The 10,789-nt window shown below is 30.9% G+C and overlaps 2 long non-coding RNA genes across 2 annotated transcripts; one reads left to right on the plus strand and one right to left on the minus strand.

Moving 5' to 3' along the window:
* The first annotated feature begins 4,139 nt into the window (after positions 1 to 4,139).
* Positions 4,140 to 5,250, plus strand: LOC128285569 (uncharacterized). The gene is made up of 2 exons (XR_008276044.1): positions 4,140 to 4,192; positions 4,996 to 5,250. It is a non-coding gene; the product is annotated as an uncharacterized LOC128285569 (long non-coding RNA).
* Positions 5,251 to 7,027: 1,777 nt separating this feature from the next.
* On the minus strand, positions 7,028 to 7,910 carry LOC128285570 (uncharacterized). The gene is made up of 3 exons (XR_008276045.1): positions 7,898 to 7,910; positions 7,272 to 7,317; positions 7,028 to 7,195 (listed from the first exon to the last, which is right to left on the minus strand). It is a non-coding gene; the product is annotated as an uncharacterized LOC128285570 (long non-coding RNA).
* Between the last annotated feature and the right edge of the window lie 2,879 nt (positions 7,911 to 10,789).

Below are 10,789 nucleotides of genomic sequence, written 5' to 3' on the forward strand. Positions count from 1 at the left end.
AATTACCGGCTTACCACGATGAGAGGTTGAATTTGCTATTGAGGTGTATCTAGGTACAACACCAATTTCTATACCTCCGTATCGAATGTCGCCTACTGAATTGAAAGAGTTGAAGGTACAGTTACAAGACTTACTAGATCGTGGATTTATTAGACCAAGCATTTCACCCTGGGGAGCTCCAGTGTTGTTTGTTAAAAAGAAAGATGGTTCTATGCGGTTATGCATTGATTATCGATAGTTGAATAAAGTGACGATCAAGAACCGGTATCCGTTGCCTCATATAGATGATTTGTTTGATCAGCTTAAGGGAGGTTCATTATTTTCAAAAATTGATTTGAATCCAAGTATTATCAGCTAAAGGTGAAGGAATGTGATGTGTCTAAAACTGCCTTCCATACTCGTTATGGCCATTATGAATTTTTGGTAATGCCATTTGGATTGACCAATGCCCCAGCTGCTTTCATGGATCTAATGAACCGCATTTTCTAGTCGTACTTAGATCAATTTGTGGTGGTTTTCATTGATGATATAATGGTATATTCAAAGATAGAGGCAGAACATGATCAGCATCTTCGAATAGTTCTACAAATTTTACGAGAGAAATAGCTATATAGAGAGCTCAGTAAATACGAGTTCTGGTTATTAGAAGTGGTATTTCTGGGACATGTAGTATCTGCAGATGGAATTCGAGTTGATCCGAAAAAGATCGAAGCAATTGTTCAGTGGAAGGCACCAAAGAATGTATCGGAGGTACGCAGTTTTCTCGGTTTAGCTGGGTATTACAGGAGGTTTGTAAATGGATTCTCGAAGATAGCACTACCAATGACTAAACTACTACAGAAGAATGTTCCTTTTATTTGGGATGATCAGTGTCAGAAAAGTTTTGAAACATTAAAGCGAATATTAACCGAGGCACCAGTTTTGACATTGCCAGAATCGGGTAAAGATTTTGTAGTGTATAGTGATGCTTCTTTGAGTGGTTTGGGTTGTGTATTGATGCAGGATGGGAAGGTAATAACCTATGCTTCTCTCCAATTGAAACCACATAAAAGGAATTATCCTACTCATGATCTTGAGTTAGCAGCCGTGATTTTTGCATTGAAGATTTGGAGACATTATCTTTATGGTGAAAGATGCTACATCTATACTGATCATAAGAGTTTGAAGTATCTTCTTTCTCAGAAGGAATTGAATTTGAGACAAAAGCGTTAGATCGAGCTTCTGAAAGATTATGATTGTGTTATAGACTATCATCCGGGAAGAGCTAATGTTGTAGCTGATGCATTAAGCAGAAAAGCTGTAATTGAATTAAGAGCAATGTTTGCACGGCTTAGTATCACTGATGATGGGAGTCTTTTGGCCGAATTGAGAGTAAAATCGGTAATGTTTGATCAGATTAGATTAGCTCAGTTGGAAAATCATAAATTATTGAATAAAAGAGAGATGGTACAGAATGGCACAGCAGAAAATTTTAGTATTGATGATTGTGGATGCTTGAGGTTTCGAAATCGAATTTGTATTCCAAATACTTCTGAGCTTAAAGAGTTGATTCTACGGGAAGCTCATGATAGTTCATTTTCTATGCACCCCGGAGGCACGAAAATGTATCGAGATTTAAGAGAATTATACTGGTGGCCAGGGATGAAAAGAGACATAGTAGAATTTGTAAGTAAATGTTTGACTTGCCAATGAGTAAAGGCATAACATCAGATTCCTACTGGATTGCTTCAGCCTATTAAGATTCCTGAATGGAAATGGGATCGCATTACGATGGATTTTATTACGGGATTACCGTTGTCAGCAAGCAAAAAGAATGCTATTTGGGTGATAGTTGATAGACTTACCAAGTCAGCTCATTTTATAGCAGTCAGGACTGATTGGTCATTGCAGAAGCTTGCAGACGTGTATATTCGAGAAATTGTTAGATTACATGGCATTCTGATATTAATAATTTTAGATTGAGATCCTCGATTCACATCGAGATTTTGGAGACAGTTACATGAATTGTTGGGTACTAGACTTAGTTTCAGTACAACCTTTCATCCACAAACCGACGGACAGTCTGAACGAGTAATTTAGATATTAGAAGATATGCTTCTGGCTTGTATTATTGATTTGAATCAGGTTGGGAACGTTATTTACCATTAGCTGAATTTGTCTACAATAATAGTTTTCAATCTAGTATACAAATGGCCCGGTATGAAGCACTGTATGGTCGAAGGTGTAGATCACCGGTATGTTGGACAAAATTGAATGAAAGAAAAGTAATTGGGCTGGAATTAATTCAAGAAACAGAAGAAACAGTTAAAAAGATCAAAGATAGATTAAAGGTAGCTTTTGACAGACAAAAGTCTTATGCCAACTTGAAACGTCGAGACATTGAGTATTCAGTTGGAGACAAAGTATTTCTAAAGGTTTCTCCTTGGAAAAAAGTTTTGAGATTTGGTCGGAAAGGTAAATTGACCCCACGTTTTATTGGGCCGTATGAAATAGTGGAATGAATTGGACCAGTTGCATATAAATTGGCTTTACCTTCTGAATTACAAAGGATTCATGATGTTTTTCATGTTTCGATGCTACGAAAATATAGATCAGATCCTTCTCATATAATTTCTACAGAAGATATTGAAGTTCGACCTGATCTATCATATGAAGAAGAGCCGGTTCAAATTTTAGCACGGGAAGTGAAAGAAATAAGAAATAAAAAGGTTCCTTTAGTGAAAGTCCTATGGAGAAATCATAATGTTGAAGAAGCGACTTGGGAACCAGAGGAAACTATGAGAGTACAATATCCTCATCTCTTCTCAGGTAAATTTCGAGGACAAAATTTATTAAGGGAGGAGAAATGTAATAACCCGAAATTCACGGGCACCGGAAAAGTGAGTTATAGGGCCTCCGTTTTAGTGAAATAAGTTCGAAAATAATTATTAAAAATATTTATGAGCCTAGTGGTGTGTCTAATTAGGATCTAATTAGGTAAATTTAGCTTAATTTAGAGTAAGTAATAAAAAGGATTCAATTGAATAAAGGGTAAAAGTTTAATTATAAAGCAATAGAAAATAAAAAGGATTAAAATGGCAATTAAGCCATTGACTACAAATGAGGCGGCATATTGGTGAAATAAAATCAAAGATTTTTTTAGGTTTTATATATTATAATGATTATTATTATGGTTTTATATTAAATTATTATAATTATTAATTAACATTATGGTTTTATATTAATTATTATTATTAGCATTATTATTAAATAAATTAAATAGAAGACAATTGTATGGTAATATAATATACATGTGTAAGAATTGTATTGGTACAATTGTAATTTAAATATTTAATTACTTATAATTTAAGTATAAAGATATTTTATAATTATTAATTGTATTAATTAAATCATGAGATTTTTATATGATAAGCAAATTAGATAATGACATTTGTAATAATATAAATATGTACACTTGTTATATAATTATTAATTTACTTAATATTAAAGTAAAAGATATTTTAATATATGATATTAATATTATATTATGTTAATAAAATAATAAAACATAAAAAGAATTAAGGAAACAAAGAAACAAAACAAAAGAAACAGAAACGAAGCAGGAACAAAACGAAAACAGGGGAAGAAAAGGAAAGAAAATAAAAGGAAATTGGGATTTTAAAGCTTCAAGTTTAATTGGTAAGCTTAATTAAGTCATTTCTCTTAATTTTGATATTTTAGAAGCTTTAAAACAAGTTTTGATGAAATTAAGTTGATAATTCAAGAGTTTATATGTTTCCAAATATGGTTCATGTTGGATAAATTATGGAATTAAGGATTTAATTGAATGAATTCTAAGTTAGAATTGATTAAGGGATTAAATTGTAAACTAGGCTATAAGTTTTATGTTGAAGGGACTAAATTGAATAAATTTCGAAATTAGGGAAATATGCTGGAAATTTTATAGTTAAATATAAGTTTAGACAAAATTTGAATAGAAAAGAGAGTGAATTGGATTAAGAAAATAATTAAGTTTAGTTAGGATTAAATTGGGAATAAGGTAGGAATTGTTTAGAAATTTAATTATTTATTATAATTAATGCTGTAAATAATAATATAAATTACTATTATTTTCGTAGCCAACAAAGAACCTAAAACCTCAGCATCGAAAGGAAAGGAGAAAGTCATTGAGGACTAAAACGGGAGAATTACGGTGTGTATTACTATAACTCAAATTTTAATTATTATTGATTGCTGAAATTTTAATTGTTATGTATGGTAAGTAAGACTTGAGGTAAGTATGTAATTATTTGAAAAGTGTATTGATTGAAAAATAAATAAATGGTGACAATTGTATGGTGTTGATGGTATACACTTGTGTGAAAATTAATTTGTATATGAATTAAGATAATAGATATTTGAATTGGATGAGTATTGAAAATTTTTGTGTAAATTAAATTGAAATTAGAAAATGTAAAATAATACCCTATTAACTTGTCGGACTAGATTTGATACAAATGACATGCCATTGGATTTGTGATGTGATGAGGAGATTGTAGTTCGGCCGAGAACATATTTCTGTTATTATATACTTCGATTTATCCGAAGAGGCACTTAATGCCTTACTGGTGTGTTATGGAGGGTTTAAAATATTCTGGGTATGTTTAGGTTGGACATTCTGGTGTGTTTGGGTGGAAATCCGCGTATCTATCATAGTCCAAGCTTTGTTAATAGGGTAAATAATAGAAATGAAATTGTGAAAATGAGGTTATTTGTTTTAGCACTATTGAAAAGTACGAGAAAGAATGTATGAACTAAATTATGAATTGAGTTAGTATGAGAAAAATGAATTATGAATTTAAGATTTATGAAGTAAAATAATTATATATAAAAGTAGTTTAAATAATTATAAAATTTATGGTTGATGTTTGTAATTTATTAATGTTAAATAGTCTTGATTTATAGTAATACCAGTGAGTATATCCATACTCAGCGTACGGTTGTTTCCGTGTGAAGGTTAGTAGAAGTCAAGTGTCCCGACTCAGCATCCAGAACAATCCCGACTCCAACACAAACTTGGTGATGTATATTTTTCTTTTGGGTAAAGGTGGCATGTACATAGGTGTTGCTTAGTCACTTGAATATGTATATTACTTTGAGTAGTGAAGGATGAATTATAAGATTTAGATGGTTAAATGAAATGGTAAGGAAAGTACATGATATTTTGATACATGAACATTAAGTTGTTAAATGAATAAAGTTTATAATCAATTTTGAATGATGGTATGATAGTTATTAAGCTAAAATTATATTAATGATATAAATATTAGTTATATGAATGTGAAACATTGGTGTTGGTGATTTTGGTTTGAATTTGTAGGAGGTTTAGGTAAAAATAAGCAGAAATGCTGCCGAAATTTTTTATAAAAAAAAAAAATTGGAATACTCGAACAAGTCTCGTTCTACTTTTAATACGTGTTTGAACTTCGAGAGTCCAAGATAGGGACTTAATTATTATATTATACTATGAAAGTTATATTAATTGTAAATTATTCGTAAGTTGTCTGATAAGTCCGGTAATACCTCATAACTTCATTCCGGCGACGGTTTGAGGTTAGGGGGTGTTACACGTGCGCCACCAGTCATTCATACGTGCCTCCACTCGTGCCTCTGTACGGCCATTCCTGCAGTAGAACACATGAGAAGAAACAGACTAACAGAATACACAGCAAATGACAGCAGGAAAATAGATTTTTTATTTTTTATTAATTCTATAAATTCGACTATAATAAGCCATCATTTGTACTGTCAATCCTTACGCATACTAAATACAACAAAATCAAATTGAAAATTATTGAAAAGGTGATTCTCAATCTTATTATTTATGCATTGTTCTTCTTTGAGTTTGCATGTGGTTTGAATATAAGAAAATAAAAGAAGGGGAATGTTTACCTTCGCGACTAGGCCATCGGAATCTTTATCTCCTTCACCGAAATCGAAGATTGAGATGAGATTTCTAGGGCTGAAATCGGCAATCCTTGAGCCAAGGCTCCAGACGAGGTGTGCGCATGTCGATATCCACCAATTGCAGTGGTGGCGATTGATCTGCTCGAGTTTTTGGGGTCAGCCGAATAGTGGTGATAGGCTTTAGGTCTTCTTTTACTCTGATTTCTTTAGAAAAGGAAGGAAATGGAGTATATGTTTCATTTAGGGTTTTATTTGTATCTTTTAAAGTGTATGGAGCGACGTCGTTTTGAGCCAATCTCAATGGCTTTAAAACGGCACCGTCTGGGAGCCACAAACCCGATGACCCGACCCGTGCAAGGTTGAGATCCGCGCACTTGGTCCTTGAGGGTTAATTGTGCGTTTAGTTCTCCCTTTCGCATTGTTGTTCAATTGTACATTATTTTCTTTACTTTGCTTTTTTTAAAATTTATCCCTATTGTAACACCCCTCGCTCGTATCCGACGCCGGAACAGGGTTCAAGGTGCTACCTGAATTAAACAATAATAAACGAACAAAACCGAGTCATAAATCTGTATTTCAATTTAAAATTTCTCAAATTTCATCTTTAAGTCCCTAATATGGACTTACGAGGCCCAAAATATGCTTAGGAAGTGAATTGGGACTAAATCGAGAACTTTGGAAACTTTTCCTTGAAAATAGGGGCACACGCCCGTGTGGCCTGGGACATGTCCGTATGGCCTGCCCGTGGGGCTCCCATGGCCGTGGGGCCAGCCCATGGGCAGATCTGTTTTATTCACACGGCCGTGCGATTAGCCTGTGAGCGATTCTGACTTTCCCACACGGCCTAGGCACACGCCCATGTGACTTGGCTGTGTGAAAACCTAATTTTTCACCATTTTTAAGCTATTTTCACATATCAAACACACCTAGTTCATGCTCAAAACATTGACTTATAAATCTTGATCAAATAACATTCATTTATCCATTTCCTGTACTTAAACACAATTATACACTAATAGAATTCAACCAATTAATTATTTCAAGCCAAAACATGTATATTTTATTTTCAAATACAAAACATCACATTCAACATACTTTACATATTTAATCATTCACACAATTACATTATCGAATCAACACCTATACATGCCATATTAATCAAAAAGTTGTTAAACAAAATTTACCGGAGTAAATCTGGATAGTGTGATCCTTGATGTAGATTCGATCCTCCGTATGTATATAAGTCAATCTACAAAACAAATAACATACACAAGTAAGCTTATAGAAGCTTAGTAAGCTCATAGGCATAATTACACAACTCTTACCAAATATTGTGCACAATCATATATCTATTAGCTTATCTAATTCATCCTGCAAATCACAATTTCATTAATAAACTCATTTGGATAATTTCCAGGTTGCTATTCACAAATTTAACTCCCTTGGGCCCATTTCTCATTTACTTCCATTGTCAAATTAAGGAACAATAAAGGAATTGAGTGCTTCATTATCACATCGCCATAGTAAACTATGGACTTTCACATTGTTACACATCACACACCGAAGCCATAGCCCTGCCATGGTCTTACACGAATCACATAACATATCAATGCCATATCCCAGATATGGTCTTATACTGAATCACATTATCACATTATCACATCACACCGATGCCATAGGGCAGCTATGGTCTTATACGGGAACACGAATCACATTGTGCCGATGCCATAGCCCAGCTATGGTCTTATACGGAAGCACATATCATATCTTTTTCGTCAATTCATTATGGTCACAGAATGAAAGCACTCAAATCCATTGTTCCAAATAATATGTACTTTTACTTAAAAATTATTTCTTACTTTTTACAATTTAATAGTATTCATCTACAATAATATACTTAAAAACCATAATATTTTCATAACAAAACATTAAATTTTCCATATGAACTTACCTGAGCTAATTTGCAAAGTCGTAGAAAGTAAGGGGCTATTCTTGAATTTTCTCCTTTTCACGATTCACTTCGTTTTCTTGATCTATAATTATAAATTCATTCATTCATTAGCATCTATTTCGGTTCTATTCTATTTCACAACTTATGCCCTTAAATTTTTAAAATTACACTATTACCCTAAACTTTTTCGTTTTTACAATTTAGTCCCTGTTCAATTCATTCATCAATTAAACTAATTCCTTTCAAATATCATTTTATCTAAACACTAAAAAATACTTTACAGCCTTTGACATTCCAAGCTTCAACACAAAACCCTAATTCCAACAACTTTCACAATTAGGTCTTAAAATAAATTTCTATGCAAATCTCTTCATAAAATCATCATATAATAAAATTAATACTTCAATTCCATGATAAATCATCATAAAATTTCAGCACTTATTCATGGGAACTTTCAAAATTACCCATTAAACCAAAAACTAATGAATTAAACAAGTGGACCTAGTTGTAAAAATCTTAAAAACACAAAAATTACAAGAAATAATCAAGAGTTGAACTTACAGGCTGTAGAATATAAAAACCAGCTTCTTAAAAGCTCTCTAATGGTGTTTTTAGCTGATGAAGATGAAGAAAAATGTTGAATTCTCTAGAATTACCAATTACATCATATTTTACTATTAAATTTTTACCCTATTTCCAATTTTGCCCCTTGTTCACACTTGATTTTTATTTTTTCTGCACACACATGCCGTCCAGCCCAATAATAAGTGTTTAATTCCCTATTTAGTCCTCCTTTAATTATTACTAGAGCTATTTAATCACATATCATAATTTTGCACTTAATTCAATTTAGTCCTTTTTGCCCAATTAACTACTAAAACCTTAAAATTTCTTGACGAAACTTTAATACTAACTTATTAACACTCCATAAATATTTTTAGAAATATTTATGGCTTGGTTTATGAATTCGAGGTCTCGATACCTCGTTTTTATCCTATTTTATCTACAACTTCATTTAATTTATAATTTCACTAATTCAAAATTATTTCTAAAACCACACTTAACATTTACTTACTAATATCTAAACTCACATGTCGGATTTAGTAATTTCAAATCACTGTTTCGATATCATTGAAATTTGGGCCGTTACACCTATAATTTGTGCATGATGTCAATTTGGTCCACGCATCAACGCAGTGTTTTAAGACCTGGAATATTTCTAGCTTTGATCCCTGTACATTCGCACATGTTGCGCGTTGGTCCCTATTTTAATTTCAAAAGTTTATGTTATTTATAAATTATCCCTTTCATTTCATTTTTGTTTTAATTGATTTTTTGTATAATTCATTATTATTTTTAAAGATTCACTTAATATTCATTTTTTTTTAAATTCTTGTTTACTTATTTTTACACTTTGAGCTACTTTGATGATATTAATTTGTTATTTAAAACCACTATTATAAAGTTTTTATATTGTATTATTTTAACACTTTATATAATATTTTGTTTAAATGTTTTTATATATATTTGTACATATATTACTTTAATTGAGTTTTCTATTTCTAATACTTATTATTTTACAATTCACTTAATATTTTTTATATATGTGTTGAGCAATTTTAATAACTTTACTGTATTTTTATAAGATCATTATTTTAAAGTTCTTTTTTGTATCATATTATTTTAATATTTTATGTAATATTTTGTTCAAATGTTTTATATATTTGTACATATATAATTCATGGTAAAATTAACTTGATCCCATATACATATTTAATTCCATGCTATTTTTACATATAATTGCTTCTAAAATCTATTTATATATATATATATATATATATATATATTTAATTTCATATTTTATACCCTTGCTATCCTTTCATATTTTCTCGTATTATTTAAATTATCTTTTATTGTATGTATATTGTCAACTTTAAATAAATGTTTTATTTTTAAAATATTTTGTATATTTTTAATTCAAATGTCTTCATATCTATAACATCTATTTTAATGATTATATATATATATCCCTAGTTTTTATGCAAATTATTTCAAATTCATCAATTCATAAATTATGTATATTATGTGTTCATCAATTCATCAAGTATTTTAAAATTGTCTTATATCACATTGGCTTCTAATTTCTATTTTGTTCCGTACATTTGGTATTGATTGTTTTATATTATGCCATATATATATTATTGTTGCATATTATTTATTCGTTTTTTGTATTGTTATATCAATTGTTCTCCATCCATGCTTGAAAATTTGGTTACATTTTTCTTAGATTAGTTATCTTTAATTATTTGTTTTGTTAGTTGGTTAAATAAGGTTATATTATCTTTATTCACCAAGTATTGTACTTCATGTGTGCATATTATCCCATGTTTATTATTCCTCTTTTTGTACAAATGTTGCTTTGTAATTTCTAACTTTTTAGAATTAATTTTATTTCATGTCAAATTAATGCGTTTTGAGCTGGTTTTACAATTATTCATTTAAAAATACTTTAAAACGAAAGCAATGTTTGATGTTTAGAAATTCGGGAAATTGTGCCCTATCGTGCTGGGTTTCGATTTCCCGTTTGTTCAAAATAATCAAATATTTCTTTAGAATGTCACTCATGTTTTCTAAAACTTTAAAATAAGGCAATGTTCAAAGTTTGGAAATTCGGAGAATCGTGTCCTACCGTGCTGGGTTTCGATTTTTCGTTGGACTAAATAATTGGGTATCCTTTTGTAATTTTCAACATATGAGCTTTGTGAAGTCAAAAATTAATCGTGTTTTCGAAGGTATAAAGGATCGTGTCCTATCGTGCTGGATGTGATGTTGTATTCCTTTGAAACAAGAGAATTTTGACGACCAACTTGAGTCACTCAAATGTTTTAAAAG

This window comes from Gossypium arboreum, chromosome 12 (assembly GCF_025698485.1).
Source record: "Gossypium arboreum isolate Shixiya-1 chromosome 12, ASM2569848v2, whole genome shotgun sequence".
Taxonomy (NCBI): Eukaryota; Viridiplantae; Streptophyta; class Magnoliopsida; order Malvales; family Malvaceae; genus Gossypium; species Gossypium arboreum.